This window comes from Cydia splendana, chromosome 3, assembly GCF_910591565.1.
Source record: "Cydia splendana chromosome 3, ilCydSple1.2, whole genome shotgun sequence".
Classification (NCBI taxonomy): domain Eukaryota; kingdom Metazoa; phylum Arthropoda; class Insecta; order Lepidoptera; family Tortricidae; genus Cydia; species Cydia splendana.
In genome coordinates, this window is record NC_085962.1 from 19,681,772 (window position 1) to 19,700,483 (window position 18,712).

Consider the following 18,712-nt stretch of genomic DNA (forward strand, 5'->3'; position numbering starts at 1 on the left):
ACCTAACCTAACCCACTTTTCTAGTAGCATTTCTTTTCTGTAAGGGTCGCAGTTCAAACCTAACCTAACCCACTTTTCTAGTAGCATTTTGTTTCTGTAAGGGTCACAGTTCAAACCTAACCTAACCCACTTTTCTAATAGCATTTTGTTACTGTAAGGGTCGCAGTTCAAACCTAATCTAACCCACTTTTCTAGCACCATTTAGTTTCTATAAGGGTCGCAGTTCTAACCTAACCTAACCCACTTATCTGATAGCAGTTCGGTTCTGTGAGGATCGCAGTTCTAACCTAACCTAACCCACTTTTATACTAGCATTTCGTTTCTGTAAAGGTCGCAGTTCAAACCTAACCTAACCTACTTTTCTAGTAACATTTCGTTTATGTAAGGGTCGCAGTGCTAACCTAACCCACTTAACTGATAGCAGTTCAAACCTAACCTAACCTACTTTTCTAGTTGCATTTCAGTATGCTATTAGAAAAGTAGGTTAGGTTAGGTAGGTATGCGGTGCGGGGAACGAGGGGTTGCGCGGGAGGGGCTAGTAATTTTGGCATCATTTTACTTTATTTGGTAATATGTATACATTTTTTGGTAATCATAGTGGTTTATTTAGGTGAAAATATCGCATTAATTTGGTCTTCAAGATTTGGTGATCATTAATGATTTTTGGTGATCATTTAATATATTTGGTATTTGAATACAATTTGAAGTGCAGTCGTAATTAAAACGGTGGTATTTTTGTAATTTTAGGCCTTATTTTTTTGGTGTTCAGTAATTTTTTTTGGTAAGCATTATTTTTTTATTTAGGGTACCAAAGTATTTTTTGGTGGTCATTATATTTGTAGCCATTTGCTAATATATAGGTATGGGTAGGGTTACCATCAGACGTCAGGAATTTTCCTGACATGACAGGAATTTTTGCCGTTTGTCAGGAATGCGGCCGGAATAAGAAAATGTCAGGAATTTTAGTGAATTAGTAGACTTTTTTATTATGTACCTAAAAAGGGACATTATTGAAATTTACTTACATAAATCCAAAACAAATCAAATTTATTAAACAATGTATCAAGCATACGATAGATATCGCTTACGGCTAGCCCCCCAGCCCTCTCCCCAGTCGCCGATATGAGCGTCAGGAAAAATATTCGCAAATCAGGAATTTTGTCAGGAAATTCCAAATTTGGATCTGGTAACCCTAGGTATGGGGGTTTTCGGAGGCGAAAATTCGATCTAGCTAGGTCTTATCTCTGGGAAAACGCGCATTTGTCTGTTTTTGGTCATTGGTCTCTCAGATATTTTTCAATATAAGTAGGAAACAATTCTAGAATAGATATTCTTCTTGTACTTTTTAGAGGGTCCTAGTTTTTGAACAAATTTTTTTGTCAATCCTTCTTTTTGCTGGAAATAATTCTAGATAACGTTGACATAGTTGTGGAACACAGGCATCGTCTCGTTCCGCTTCGCTTCTCAGACGGTGACACAATACTATGAATGATAAAAGCTAACCTTGTAACGGTGCTCTTAAAAACATTGTCCTTAAAATTTTCGTAGACAGATTAGGTTAAGGCGTATCCAGACTAGTCAATTTTTCGCCAATTTGATTAAATTGCCCGATCGAATCAGCACGTGCGAACGCAAACGCCAATTTGGCTCGCCGAATTCAATCGCTGATAATGACCGATATTACCGATAAAATGAGGTGTGGACGCAAGAATACCAATTTGTGACGCCAGTATATTCGTTTTGGGTATTTTTTCAATTTAGAGGGCTATAATATCATCATAAATCTAAAATTGGAGATTGACGCCAATTTCATTTCTGATCAAATCGGTCGATTTGATCATCCCGTCTGGATACCGCTTTACACCAATTCAGGTTCCAATTTATATTTTTGTTGGTACCCAAAAGTTAACAAAATTGGTCGAAAAAACCTATAACCCAAAACTACGTTGCCGAGACCGGTATTAAACGAAATTAAGTAACTTTCTGAAAAAGTTAACTTTTTTTCTGAGCGTCTTTTGCTAAGTTTTTTTGTAGAGCTATTACCACCCTGAGGTGCGTAGCCAACGTGCAATCGTTAACGCTCTCGCAACTGTCACTGTCGCACTCGTGAGGAAGGGTGGTAGAGAGAGAAGACTGCGATACGCTACGGAGCGTTAACGATTGGCACGTTGTTTACGCGCCCAGGTGAACTTTTCGACTTGAGCAGGTGAAGTGAAAAATGTTTACAACTCTAGCCAATATTTGTTTCCATAGAGAGATTAGAGAGTTATACATTTAGACATGTTTCTAAATCCTTTAGCTTCATCTGCGATTTCTCTCTAGGGTTTGCTCCCGGGAAATACCGGAACCGAAAAAACCGGGAATGCCCGGGATTTCGAGCCAAGCAAAGAACCGGGATTTCATAATTATAATCCCGGTACTTTCGGGATTTCTGGGTCTAACATTTCCGGTACAACATTTAACTATTTTGACTGTTTTCTGTTACTTAGCATGTAAAATCAGTTTTTTTATTTAGAAATATATTTTATCAATCTAACGCTGATGCTAATACTTTTCTTTTACATATTAAAATCCAAACAAAAATAGTCAATGGATATGTTTGATAATGCCGACATTATAAAATTGCGTAATTTGAAACTTTAAGGGCATTCGTGTTTCTACGATAAATAATTTTATATGAATAATTAGTTATTTGTATACTAAATACGAGCAAAAAATAGAGAGAAGTTTGTAATTAATAAAATGCACCTTTTAATTCGCACACGGTATAAGAAACTCTCATATGCTAATGACATTTTAAAATGAATAAAAATATTACAGTGGGCAACGTCACCTTGGTAAATTCTTATTAATTCTGGGTTTATAATTTCTTGATTCCTCGTATTGATACTTCTATTATATGTACGTACATAAAGTACGTAGGTAAGATATCCCTGCCACAGCCCATTTTTGAACGCATGCGTAATTATTATAATTTTTTAAATCCTTTTTCACGAAACTGCTTTACTACACATTTAAAATAATTCATTTTTGCAGAAGTTTTTCAACAAACATAGTAAAAATATCACATGTAGTTTAGGATTATACCATATTATATTACATATTACAGAGGCAGTCCATATCACAGTTAATGTAGGCAATGATTATGTGGCTTATAAATACATATTATGGTAAAAAAGATGTGTGTGTACCTTCACTATGGTACTTTTTATATTGTACCAATATTTAGAGAACGATTCATGGTCGTTTTACGCTTTTTTCTACTGAAAGTTGAGGTAAAAACTGATTTTTGAAGGCAGTACCGAAAATACCGGGAAATCCCGGTTCCATTTTTGCTTGGTACCGAAAATCCCGGTTCTTATAAACAGTACCGGTTCTGCAATCCCTATTTCTCTCGTGTCTTAGTCTCGTAGATATTTATCAGAACCTTTATTTGGCACAGAGCATGTGGGCTGTTTGATACCTACATGTTTGCGTTGCGCGTTACGTAGGCTGGTCGCGTTTGAAATTCCAAATAAGTAAAGCGTTACGTCACGTTGTCGTTACTCCTAATTAGGAATGGTCGTTAACCCGCACCTTATCGACGACGTATGCTTCCTTCAATTATTTTATATGTTGGTGATCTGGGGCGCAATTTGGGCTCTACTCGTTACCAAGGCAAGTGAAAGCTAAATGTAGATGGCACTCTTGTAGATTCAATCCATCATAGGGATATGGTAACGTTAGCTAATCTATATTGATTCGATATTTCATTGATATTTTATATTTTCATTATGATTTATTATTATTGCTTGTAAATCAACTTAACATGAAGCGCTGGGGGCTTAGCGGTAAGAGCGTGCGACTTGCAATCCGGAGGTCGCGGGTTCAAACCCCGGCTCGTACCAATGAGTTTTTCGGAACTTATGTACGAAATATCATTTGAATTTACCAGTCGTTTTTCGGTGAAGGAAAACATCGTGAGGAAACCGGACTAATCCCAATAAGGCCTAGTTTCCCCTTTGGGTTGGAAGGTCAGATGGCAGTCGCTTTCGTAAAAACTAGTGCCTACGTCAAATCATGGGATTAGTTGTCAAGCGGACCCCAGGCTCTCATGAGCCGTGGCGAAATGCCGGGATAACGCGAGGAAGAAGAAGTAAATCAACTTAACATGTTACTGAATAAATGTTTGAATTTGAGAACTGCTTTCTGATTGTACGAGGGTCAAACTGAAAATTCTTAGAAAATCAAAAACTGAGCACACTAGCAACTTATTCGTTTTATTATATCTTTTCAAAATAGTGTCCATCCACGTCAATACATCTCTGCATCCGATGGAACCACTGAGAAAAGCACTTTGCCCACTCGTCTTTAGGGGTCTCTTCGACGGCCTTTTGATACGCAGCCACTGCATCCTCGGCGTCAATAAAACGTTTCCCTCGAAGATTTTCTTTTATTTTAGGAAATAAATAAAAATCGCAAGGTGCGAGGTCGGGGCTTTATGGCGGGTGACCTAGTAATTCCACGTCTGACGTCTCCAAATAGTCGATCGTTCGCCTGGCGGTGTGCGACGAGGCGTTGTCGTGGTGAAGGAGGATCCTACTGCGAGGTCGTTTCTCCCGAACTTTTTCCCAGACAAGAGCAAACAATTGTTAGTATACCACTCTGCAGTAACTGTTTTTCGATCCTCTAAAACAATTGTCGCGTAGTGACCGGTCCTCCCGAAGAACGAGGCCACCATCTTTTTTCCCACGCTTCGACCTCTCTTCACTTTAGTTGGTAACTCCTCGGAAGGAAACACCCACTGAGCAGACTGATGTCTTTTGGTTTCGGGATCATAACAGTAAATCCAGCTTTCGTCACCCGTAAGTATGTCGAACACAGCATTTGAGTCACCTCCGTTAAATCTTTGAATCATTTCAAGGCACCAATCAACACGACGGATTTTTTGGGCCTGGGTCAAATCATGAGGTATCCATATCCACCGGGCACAAAGCTTCCTGACCGCTAAATGTTCATGGAGGATTTTGTGCACTTGACTCATACCGATGCCTAAACTTGCCCGAATCTGCTGATAGGTCACTCTTTTGTCAGTCTCTATCATACGCCGCACAACACTGATGTTATCTTCAGTCGTCGCCGTAGAAGGCCGGCCCTCACGCAGATCATCGGTGAGATTAGTGCGACCACGTTTGAACTCATTAAACCAGTTGTAAATAGTGGCACGAGATGGGGCTTCATGACATCGAAAGTCATAAAAAATCATTGCACGAAAATTTTCTCGCGTTAAATTCACGCTTACGTGACACAGACAATTTTCAATTTGCCGCCAAATCGTAAAACAAATGACAGATGAATAAATAAAATACATACTCAATAATATTGGCAAAGAGTTCCATTTTCAAAATTTAAACTTATTTTTTTATTATATTGTTTACAAGTGGCCAGTTCTAAACACTTTCAGTGTCGCCTACGTACCTACTGTATGCAGAAGGCAGTGATCCTCCCTATAGCACAGAATAAATAATAGTACTAGGTACAGAAGACTCACTCTCTAACAAAACACGTCTGTTACGATCAGCACAGATATGACCGCTAGGTGGCGACAGCACCACGCACGGCTTATGGCAAACCCCAAAATTGGGGCCGAACGGATGTACTTTTAGCTACCTGTAGCAAAGTGACGAAATCGTGGAGTGAGCCACGCCTGCCTATAGGGTTAACCTACAACGTTTTAATTTAATATTGGGGGTTTTCAGAAACGGTCCCGGCAACATGTTTTCATACATTTTTTTATATTAGTTAGGTTGGCCCCTTCAGAATAGGTAAGTATCCTCCTTTCTTAGTGGATGTAAAAAGTAGCCTAGTTCCTTATCTAATTCTCATAGCAGCATCCTGCTTCTCATGCCGGGATGTGAACGACCTGAGTTTATCGCTTACATCAGCATTCAGAACAGTTTCGCGTTGCAAAAGATATCATGTTTAGTTAAACGTTGACACGACAAATAAGGTGTTTGGATTTATTCGTTATTCGTTATGAACAGTAAAGCGCAAAATACGATATCGGAATGAAGTAAAATCTGCCTACTACATATACAGGGTGGAACATTTCTAGGGACTGAGCTGAAAGGATAGTGTTATCTAAGTGATCTACAATCAAATTATTATAATGGTAAAGCTGGATTAAAAAGTAAAACAAAATTATTAAAATGAAATATTTTTATATCAGTGACAACCCTACAAAGTTATTTACATTTTAAATTGACACATGTCATGTCATTAATAGGATTATCTTGCTAGGGTTGAAACATACAGATTTTTGCACTAATGTTTAAAAAACTGTATCTCAAAAACGGTTAGAAATATTAACGTGATTAATAAGTGAAAAATAAAATACGTAGCCTAAACAATTCCCCGTTTGCATAAAAGTCCTTCGTTCTGTTCCACCCGATATAATTATATGTACATAGTTGAAATGTTTTAAGCTGACCGTTTATTAGGACTAGACTAGGCTCATAGTTCTAAACGGCGAGCTTAAAAAATCAACTATATACAGTATATGTATTTTTTCTGTATGTATTTATTTATTGCTAGAAAAACATGACGCAAAAAAGGCGTCATCACCTGTTTACCACAGCTGTTGCTGCAACGCATCAACAGTAACACTGTTGCGGTCGCAACTCGAATACAGAGTGGTATTAAAGGTGGGATCAGACGGTTCACTCGAATGAATGTTCACTTGAGTGATTGATTCATTTTTCTTTCATTGCATGTTCACACGGTGCTGGTGCTAAGATTATTCACTTTTCATTTTCTTTCACTATGGCGTCGAATGAAGTTGTGCGTCTTGGATACAATTTTATTTACAGTTTTATTTGTGAATAAAGATCTTAATTCTTAACAAGCAAAAAGCAAAAAAAACGTCAACGGTGGTGGGCGCGAGCTTCGAATACATTAGGGAAACTAGCCATTGAAGATCCGGAATTGTATCGCAATCATTTGCGGATGAATTTAAGTAATTTTGAAGAACTTCTACTATTAGTTGCATCAGCGGTGGTGGTTCTACATATTTTTATCGCCTGTCACTATGCCCGTCGGTTTCGCACTTACACACTTGTTAGAACGTGACAGGCATGGTAACAGGCGATAAAAATGCGACCGTGCTACAGCCGCAGTATATAATTAATACCAAGCCGAAAAATTCATCAAATTTTACTGCGCTACCTTGCTACTAGCAATTATTTTGGAATTCTGGAATATTTTTACAGAGTAGGTACCTACAAATACCATATCCTGATTTTTCCAAGAAGTTTAATAGGTACCTACTACTACCCACAGGATTCGAGAACAATATGCAAAATCGGAATGAACATTCACTCTGTGTTCACACTGTTCATTTTTTGTTCATTCCGAGTGCGAGTGAAAGATGCCGAATGAAAATATCCAACACTGTTTAGACTGGTTTTATTTTTGTAAAACCGATTCGATTCGATTTCGACTGGCAAGTCATATTACTTTTTGGCAACCGGGTTTTTTAACCTAATTAGACCCCGCTGAATCCGATTTTGCCGGTTGCTTGATCGAATTCTTGACCGGAAGTGAGATATTTGATACTAAAGGTCCCTTTTTTTAGTTTTTCGTAAATAACTCTTAAACGGTGGCTCATAGCCAAAAATGTTCTACTAGATAAGTAATCTGCATAAAATTGCCTACAAGAAAGATTTCGTACAATTTTTCGCTAGGAACAATATTTAAAGCGATATCAACGCGGGAAAGTTAATTAATTATAATCACTTATAAGGTCCCTTTTTTAGTTTTTCGTAAATAACTCGTAAACGGTGGCCAATATCAAAAAATGTTGTTAAATGTTAATAATCTACACAATTTTTTTTACAAAAAAGATTCAATACACTTTTTCGCAGCGACCAATGTTTAAAAAGATAATAAAGAGGGAAAGTTAATTATAATAAATTCTAAGGTTCCTTGTTTTTATTTTTTCGTTAATAATTTGTAAAGTATGACTCATAGCAAAAAAAAATCTTATACATAAATAATAAACATAAAATGTCCTACAAGAAATATGTAGAACACTTTTCGCTAGGATCAATATTTGAAAAGACAAAGCAGCGGGAAAATTAATTATAATCAATTTTAAACCCCTTTTTAGTTTTTTGTAAATAACTCGTAAACGGTGTCCCATAGCAAAATAAGTTTTTAAGAATAAATTATCTACATAAAATATCCTCCAAAAACATCTTGAACACTTTTCTCTAGGATCAATATTTCAACCGATATCAAAGGAAGAAAGTTAATTACAATCAGTTCACAGGTCACTTTTTTTTAGTTTTTTGTAAATAACTCCTAAACGGTGGCCCGTTGCAAAACAATATTATACATAAATATTGAGCATAAAATTGTCCACATAAAAGGTTCTGTACACTTTTTCGCTACGATCAATATTTAATGAGGTATTAAAGGGGGTAAGTTAATTATTATAATCAATTTCCAGGTCCCTATTTTTATTTATCCGTAAATGACTCGTAAATGGTTGCCCATAGCAAAATAGGTTCTTAATGACCTTATGAATAAAATATCTCGAGTTATCAACTTCTTCCCGCCGTGTACCGAAGGGTTCTCTACACTTTTTCGCTAGGATAAATATTTAATGAGGTATTAAAGGGAGAAAGTTAATTATAATCAATTCTACACATTATTTAACTTTCCCGCTTTAATAGCATTTTTTATATCGACTATTTTTTTACAAGAACATTAAGAACCTATTTTGCTATGGGCCACCGTTTACGAGTTATTTACGAAAAACTAAAAAAAAGTGACCTGTGAACTGATTGTAATTAAATTTCTTCCTTTAATATCGTTTCAAATATTGATCCTAGAGAAAAATGTTCCGAATGGTTTTTGGAGAAAATTTTATGTAGATAATTTATTCTTAAAAACCTATTTTGCTATGGGTCACCGTTTACGAGTTATTTACATAAAACTAAAAAGGGACTTTAAAATTGATTAATATGAACTTACCCGCTGCTTTGTCTTTTTAAATATTGATCCTAGCGAAAAGTGTTCTACATGTTTCTTGTAGGACATTTTATGTTTGTTATTTATGTGCAAGATTTATTTTTGCTTTGAGTCATACTTTTCAAATTATTAACGAAAAAGTAAAAACAAGGAAACTTAGAATTTATTATAATTAACTTTCCCTCTTTATTATCTTTTTAAATATTGATCCCTGCAAAAACTGAATCTTTTTTGTACAAAATTTTGTGTAGATTATTAACGTTTAACAAGATTTTTTGATATAAGCCACCGTTTACGAGTTATTTACGAAAACCTAAAAAACGGGGCCTTAGAAGTGATTATATTTAAATTTCCCGCGTTAATATCTCTTCGAATATTGATCCTAGCGAAAAATTGTACGGAATCTTTCTTGTAGACAATTTTATGCAGATTACTTATGTGTAAGAACATTTTTTGCTATGCGCCACGGTTTAGGAGTTATTTACGAAAAACTAAAAAAGGGACTTTTAATATCAAATATCTCACTTCCGGTCAAGAATTCGATCAAGCAACCGGCAAATTCGGATTCAGCGGGGTCTAATTAGGTTAAAAATCCCGGTTGCCAAAAAGTAATATGATTTGCCAGTCGAATCAAGAAGGAGAGCGATTTTGAATTTTTATGTCTAGAGTTGGATCATTTCACTAATGAATTCATTTTTCACTATTGGTTAATTTTGTGTTCACACGTGTCACTTGAGTGAAAGGTGAATAATGAAACACGAAAATGAACACAAAATGAACCGTCTGATCCCACCTTAAGTAGATCTGTGGTACGATACAGTATTTATTACTATTTATCAAACAGCATGGGCACGGTGACAGATGTGTACCTTAAAGTGGTAGAGAACCAATTGTGATGCCGGCGTGGAGTCTTATTTTTTATTTAATTTTTATGCAATAAAAAATAAGACTTAGGTACCCACTAGTGTTGTTATTACTAACGGTACAATTGATCGTGAAGCACTTTGGCGTTTGCTGTGAATGCAATCCCATTACAATTCGAATTCCGATATCGTTGAGATTGCTTTGAGTTCCTACCGAGAACGTAGAAACATGAAATGTCTGTCGCTCAAATAGAGAGCGATAGAGGCAGATAATGAAATTCGATTTCCGATGTTCGCGGTAAGCCCTCTGAAGACGACGTGAATAAAGGGCCCGCGATTTGTATAGCTGCATTAGATAAACGATAAGAAAGTTAGACGGAATCGTGACTGCGAAGAGATTTATTAATCCTAGTCGTACGTAGGTAGAGACTTAGCTAGTCGCTATAGATGGCATTGGAAAGAAAGATCGTGCGTTTTATCTGCCGTGTATTTTCTACGTAAACAATTTATTGGCTAATATGTCTGTATTCAAAATAAAAGACATATTAGCCAATAACTTTATCACGAACATAGTTAACTCAAAAAATCTTGTTAATGTAAGATTAATAGTTAAGTTTGTAAAAATGCATTTTTTATGAAATAAACAGATTACTTAATTTTTTTAAGTTATCTAGACTAGTGGCTCTATGAGCTGTAGACGTCGCGATAAGCTTAAAAGATATAAAAATTAAAATTACTTAAATTTACTTCGATGAGTCACTATCACAGCGAACTCACAAAGTGCCATAGACCTACTAGCGCTTAGGTAAGTTCTTATTAGTGGCGGAGCGTCCATAGAACTCGATTCCCATCGGCTTGTCTGATATTCAGGCTCTTGGGCCATTTTCTTTAAACTTATGAAAAACAGGAAGGGCAACTTAGCTACGGCTTGCCTATGAACAATCTAGACGCGCCGCCACTGTTCTTAATAAAAGATGATGATAAAATAAGGTAAATTCTATCCAACTAACGAACAAAATTTCACGAGAATCTGTTGAGAAATGCGACCTGTATTAGAGGAGAACATCCGGACATACGAAAGCACTTTTTCCCAAGCTGAAGCGGAGACCTTCGCTAACACTCGGTAAATTATTGGAAAAAAATAAACCCGTTTTTTAATTTTCCTGTGATAACTGGAATAAATATAGAAACGCGGCGGAAGCGAATTCGGCAGTTGTTTTTGTGATCATGAAAATATCTTCTGTTGGGTGGGATGTGTGTTGGACTTCGGATAGGTATTCATCAGGTATCCACTGAGTCCGTCCGAGTTCAGAAATGGTTACCTACATTTCTTAGCATTACCATATAGCTTAGCTAAAGTAAACTGCCTGTAAATTGAGACGTGTTGAACGTAGGTATCTATCACTTCCCTAGCCTAGTGCAATAATGTAAACAACGGATAACATTCCCGCAAAGATTTTACCGCGTTCTACCCCACTCTCTAGCAGCCATTTGTTAATGTCAGCCCACAAACGCAAGAAACATTATGACGGCTAAAAGGGAACGCATCCATTGGCACTATTTTTAGGAATGATTCCCGTGCACGTTTGTTCAGTTTTAAATTCTTCCCTGCGCATGTCATTTGGAATTAGAGGATTGCACACCCGGCGTTGCTCAAACAACTTACCTATTGTTATATTATTGCAGATATGATGTAGGTACCTACAGTACCTACAGTCGCAGACTTTAATTATTTAAGTAGCCGTTTAGGGTTTTCTTCTCATCGGGCATTTCATATCGTAAATATACAACACAAAATCAAATTAGCACTAAATAACCTAATTATAGAGCACTGCTGAATGTTTTAAATGTTATAATATTAAAAAAAAATAATAATAATAAAAACATATTAGGGGACATCTTACACAGATCAAACCTAGCCCCAAACTAAGCAAAGCTTGTACTATGGGTACTAGGCGACGATATACATACTTGTATAGATAAATACATACTTATATGCATAGAAAACAACCATGACTCAGGAACAAATATTAGTGTTCATCACACAAATAAATGCCCTTACTGGGATTCGAACCCAGGACCATCGGCTTAGCAGACAGGGTCACTATCCACTAGACCAGACTGGTCGTCAAATTAAGTATATAACTTCACAAATTAAGTAACCGGTCTATTAAGTAATTAATAAGTAAATAGGTAAATTAAGTCATCATTAGTGACAGTTAGGGCTTTAGAACTAGAGCAAGATTTCATAGTACGTAGTAGTAGTAGTTTAATGGGGAACTTGTCAGTTCTCATATCTCATGAGATTGAAGCTGTGGTGCTACCTGTATTTAATTATTTAACGTTAATCGGTCGGTTAAATAGTTGAAGCAATCACCCCTAGGATAGGTAATGGCTAGATGATTCTTGATCATCATCAGTCAAGCATTGAGCATAATTATGCCTATAATTATACACAAAACTAAAATTCTAGATATATTTAATAAATATGTAGGTTGTAGTAGCATGCTGTCATCAGAAGTGTTTTAGCTAGGTACATATATATTTATTTAGATCTATCTATCTACAGAGATAGCTCAGTCGTTAGAGGATCTAAATAATTATTTTGGCAATTTATCAACAAAACCCACATACGTATTGAAATTTGAATCAAGTGCACTTAAAAACAAAAACACGTCTAGCCACTTCAAAGAATGAGTGAGTAAGCCAAGTCTAAATAGGTTGGTTGACGAATATCTAGCTACCGGACCGCACGCCCTACAGGAAGTGACCTTGCCAAATTGTGTAAATAGGTCACAGACGTCATAGTACCAGCAGTATGAGTAGTGCTCTTAATTGACCATATACGTAGACCTTAAAGTAAGAAATGGAAACGTCTCGCGTATTCTAAGTCGTATGAATGAGCAATATCAACCTACATCGTTTTTGCGTATAAGTAGGTCCTTATTAAACGTGGTCATATTTGGATGTTTTTGTTCTTAATTCAAGATTAAGCTTGACTCATGCGTTCAAGGTCAGTTAGTTCAATCTTGGAGGGGCTCGACTGTCAATGGAACCGTTCTACATTGTTTTGAACACAATGATCCCCCTCAGAAACTGGAACGATTCATATCTGAACTGCATGCAATGTTTGTACTTATAGGTACCTTCGTAACTCCAGTTGTATCAGCAATAATATTATCAATATAATTGGTAAAGATTGCGTGAATAGTTTTAGGTGAAAATTTGTCGTTTCAAGCCAAACGCAGGAGCGAACGTCGAAGTGCGTCTCTATCTCCATCTCTATCGTTCTTGCAAAATTTGACCGATAGAGACGAGGACAGATTCTCGATGTTCACGGTTGTAGCCCACCTAGACATAGACGTGTACAAAAATACTTTTTGTCACAAAAACATGAAATGTCAAAGGGTGTATTTGGAAGGTAGGTAGGTAGTGTCCCATACAACCATTTCCAGTCGCCGTTACGACGCGGTGTTGACACATCTTGTGTCGACACCGTCTGTTTCGGTCACAATTCCAGTCGCAGAGTCGTCGCCGTGTCGACACAGTTACCAGAAATGGGGAAGGGTCGACACATGACACAAAGTGACATAAAGTGTGGTCGCCGTGTGCACACATTGTTTCGGGTTTGCGACTACTTTATGCCAAAATCATTCGTTCATTCGTTCATTTTGTTCCTGTCAAATGGAAACTGTCAGATGGAAAAATACTTAAATAAAAATAAGTGACATTAATACGCCATCTCTAAAACGGATTACAAGACGTAATTATATATTGTTTGCATTTATATTACAATAGGACTTCAATTATTATGGAGAATTAAACTGCTCGAGTGATTTGATGAACTAAGTGTAATATAATCAACGCGCCACCACATTGTTTTAGTTTAGCCGGAAATGAAATTGTTTACTTCTCAGTGCCTGTGTTCATAACTATATTATTTGAAGCATTTTTAGTACTTCGATGCGTATACTATACTTAAATAACAGAAATAACGCTTTACATACTACGAAACTTGTTAATTATGATGTATAAATATGGTTTAAGGCTGAGAAATATTGCAGTCACAAAGTAGTTGCAATGTTTCGACTTTGTGTCGACTCTGTGTTGACACATGACACGCGCTGTCAAAAGTAATAACAAAGTTACTGGTATGTTACTGGATTTGCAAAATGGCTCCTTGTGTTGATTTGTTTTCAGATATTCTCAAAGTGTAAAAATGCCGTGGTCAGAGATGGGCATTAATCGATTAACTGTTTATTCGACTAATTAATGGAATAAAAAAAGTTAATTCTCAAATTTTAATCGCGATTAGTTTAGTCGACCTAACATAGATTGAAATTGAATTAATCTGAATATTAATCGAATAAATTATCGATTAAATCTCGATTGAAAGTTGACAGGGGGCCATTTTTGTACGTAAAAATAATAGAAATGTCTTGCATGCAGATGGTAGCAAAACACTTTGTCATAAAAGTCGAGACTTACGATGGGTGTCGATATATAGGTTTTAGGGAGTGCCGATTTCGAAAATAATGACCATTTTGGAATCCGAAATGGCGGCCATGCACTGTGTCATAAAAGTCGTCATGGATGTCGTTTTATACGTTTTAGGGGGCCCCAATTTTGAAAATGATGACCATTTTGGAATCCAAAATGGCGGCCATGCACTATGCCATAAAAGTCGTCATGGGTGTCGTTTTATAGGTTTTAGGGGGCGCAGATTTCGAAAATGATAACATTTTCAATTTCAAAATGGCGGCAATGCACTATGTCATAAAAATCGTCATGGATATCGTTTTATAGGTTTTAGGGGGCGCAGATTTCGAAAATGATGACTATTTTTGGATTCCAATTTTATGACAAAATACGTAGCCGCCATCTTGGATTATAAAATGATCATCGTTTTCGAATTCTGCACTCCCTAAAACCTATAAATCGACATCCGTAACGACGCAAGTTATCTTTATTTTCAGATCTAACAAATTGCTACAGAATACAAAGGACAAAAAAGAAGCGATGAGGTAATGAAACAAGCAAAAATACAGATGATTCCTCGACGCAATTGGGTGATTCTTAAATTGTGTCCAGATTTTTTTTGTCATAAAAGTTTTTATTTTTCACATATTACTCTCACAAGTTCCGTGACATTTCGACCTTGTAATTTTTTAAGTAAATGTTTTTGTTTATCTATGAGGATCTCACTAGAATAGTATAATCAAGGTATGTTTATATTTGATGAATGAAATAGTAACGCAAAAAAAAATATATTTGTGTCTTATATTCCTGCCGAAGACTTTTATTTTACCTTTTCCTTCTACACAAGTTTGGCCAAGTAATAAGAATTTAGGGCTCTCAATTTTATTTTGACTTCTACAACAGTAAAGCTACGAGGCCATGTTTGGTATCGTTTTCGTATAAATTCGCAGTACCAAATTTAGTTAAGGTATCACATTGACACCATTCCGAAGTAAAAACATATAAACTTATTAAAATACTTTCTTTTAAACTCCTCTTCACGCTTAAACTGCTGAACAGTTTTAGTTTAAATTTGGTACACATATATTTTGAGTCCCGAGACAGGATATAATAAGTTATCTCAAAAATCATCCTTTAAAGGTGTGAAATGAGGTGTAGGGGGAATTCAGAATTGACTTCTTGAAGTTAATACTGTTTAAGTTTAGGTTTGAAGTCATGTTTTTTCATCATTTTTAACTAAATCAAAGATGTAGACCATCCCAAATTTCATATAAATCGGTTCAGCGGTTATTGATTTCCCGTACAAATTTCCACGCCACTTTTCACACCTTCAAAAGATGATTTTGGTTATAAGATCTATCCTATGTCCTGTTCCGGGACGCAAACTATTTCTATACCAAATTTCAACGAAATCGGTTCAGCGGTTAAGCGTCAAGAAGAGTTTCAAAAAAACCGGCCAAGTGCGAGTCGGACTCGCGTATTAAGGGTTCTGTACATTAAGTCCGACTCGCGCTTGACTGCACATTTCTAATAGGTTTTCCTGTCATCTATAGGTAAAGAACTATTTTGTGTATTCAGACGGACATACATACAGACGCACGAGTGATCCTATAAGGGTTCAGTTTTTTCCTTTTGAGGTACGGAACCCTAAAAAGATTTATTTTTATTTTGTGGAATGGTGTCAATGTGATATCTTAAATGGATTCAGCACCCCAGATTTATACGAAAACGATACCAAACACGGCCTAGCACCTTCACTGATATAGATATATCAAGATAAAATTGAGAGCCCTAAATAAACTTTCAAGAGCGGATATCTCAAAAACTATTCAACATATCGAAAAAATTGACTGAATAAACTTGTAACAAATTAAATTAACTTTCATTTTGTATAAGTGGCCATGTCGCTGAGATGCATAGTTTCCGAGATATAATCGAAAAACGGGAAAATGGGACCTTCAAAGCCCCCTCTCTCCCCCCCGCTCAAGGGCTACGGCCGGGGACTTTTGATATGTTCACCTCCTAACTTGTCAAACCGAGTTACGGAGTCAAAAATTGTGTTCCGAGCATTTCCCTCTACAACTTTTGGAGCATTCGTTTCCTGACCTAAGTAGCTTATTGAATTTCTTTAAAAACTTTTCTGTAAAAGGTTGACGGGTGTTGGGTGTTTATATGGTTTCGGTCGATTATTATCATTTGCATTGCCCATGATGACTTACTAGAATTACGAGCACACGAGACACTAATAGTAGTTTGACAAACCTTGGTTTTCAAGAGGTATTTTATATTGACATTTGCTGTCACAAATTTGCTGTCAGATTTAGTCGCAAACCGCACGCAAAGTGCACACAAATGTGTCGACACCTTGTTACCGAAAAGTGTAGACACGGCGACGACACTTTGTTTCGAAACAATTCTAGACACATTGTGTGGACTCTGTTACGACACATCTGACATTTAGTTACCACTTTGTGATTCTGCGACTGGAATGGTTATATGGGGTAGGTACCTATGTAGGTAGGTACTAGACGTGCGCGCCGCCGCGGCGCGCCGCCGCCATAGTGTGTCAGCGCGCCGCCGCCGCCGCCGGTAGTCTAAAATTCGCGCCGAATATTTTTTTATAAGACAGTATTATGCAGCGTTAAAATATGTAATAGGTTATAGACCGATAAGAAATAGTTGAAAATTATTGCGGGCGCCACTTCCTACGTAACTCTCACATTTTTGATGTAAAATACTTACTTACTTGGCAATAATTTAGTACGGAATTTTTTTGGTTATTGTATAATTTATTTTCTACAATTTTATGTCGCACCAACACAATACTAACTATTTCTTATGTGGCAGTATGATTTACATAAAAATGTGTTGTAGGTATGGGTAAAACACATTTACAAAGTATAATGTCCAGTGTTTTAACCGTTGTCGATAACACGGCACTTTTGCTAAGTCCAGTATGTTGGACATTGCCAAGTATGCGAAGAGTAAAATTATCAAATTTTCTGGTAGTTATTATGGTAAATAAATTAAACAGAGGTATGTTAGGTGTTTCAAAACGTTTTAAAAATTAATTACTTGTCGGTTTACAACGTAATGTACGAATGAACCAAATAGATAAAAAAATATTTTTACGGATTTTTTTTCCTGTGCGTTCATCAAGACATCAAGAGACAGACCCGATTTCATTTGAGAAATTTCTTACGAAAATGTTGATAAAATTGCATGCATTATTGTAAGAACCATTGCTCAGATGTTGCTGCCTCCTAGTCCTCCTACGATACCCCGCTAAGTCTGATAAATGACGGTAAAATTTTACCACATACGAGCTATAAAGTTTTTGGAAAAATATAAAAATAATAGGTTTGAAATTAATTCATAACATAAGTTGACATTATCAGTAAGTGTATTTGTAATTAAAAAATGCAATTATTCTATATTTATTAAAAAAACATGAATTTGACAAAAAAGAACCTTATGCACATAAAGTACTGTATGTATCCAAAATACTGGACGTCTTTTCATTATGCGGCGTATCTTTTTATTTACACCGAACCTGGCAACATCCAACATATTTAACATACGTATGTTTTTTTCGAAACTATTATAAATATATTTTTTTCATGATTTTTTTACAATAAACAACCACATAATAAGATAATAACACCAAAAAAATTATACTAACACAGTTTTTTGAGATTTTTTTCCCTTGTCGAGGGGCTACCCGAGGTTTTCATCGATTTTTGACAAGTTTTGAATCGTATCTCCTTTTTTTGCACTACAGATAGAATTATAAGACAAACGGTTATCGGTTTTTCAATCTTTTATCTCCAGTTTTGTCCACCGGATTTTGAAAAAAATGAATAAGTACTTATTTTTTTATGAATTTTTTAAACATTGTCTAAAAAACACTTTTTCCGTATCTAGTTTGCGGTGATCTTACATGTACGAAATCTACATATTTGGGTTCGTCTTTGACGTCTCGAAAAAGATGTCCAGGGTTTTAATTTTAAACTAATTAACACAAAAGTTATGGCCAGCAAACCAGTTTTTTAGCCTAAAATTGTTCAACTTAGATGCCAAATATCTCGAAGACAATGAACTTTGAAGTAAATATGGGATACTATATTGTTTAAAGCCTTGCTGTTAATATAATAAGGTACAAAAAACATTAGAAAACTAAGGGATACAGATCGAAGGTCATTGGCGTGGGGTAGCCCCTTAAGGGTTAAGCGTAACTTTTCATTATACGTCTTAATATTGAAAAGTTGAAAAATCCCACGCCGCCGCCGTGGATTTTTTCGTGGCGCGCCGCCGCCTGATTTTTTTCGACCGGCGCGCACGTCTAGTAGGTACATTTA

General features: G+C 36.2%; 1 long non-coding RNA gene across 1 annotated transcript in view; it reads right to left on the reverse strand.

Moving 5' to 3' along the window:
• LOC134789397 (uncharacterized) overlaps positions 1 to 18,712 on the reverse strand; it is a 309,984-nt gene that overhangs the window by 178,549 nt on the left and 112,723 nt on the right. The window lies entirely within an intron of this gene.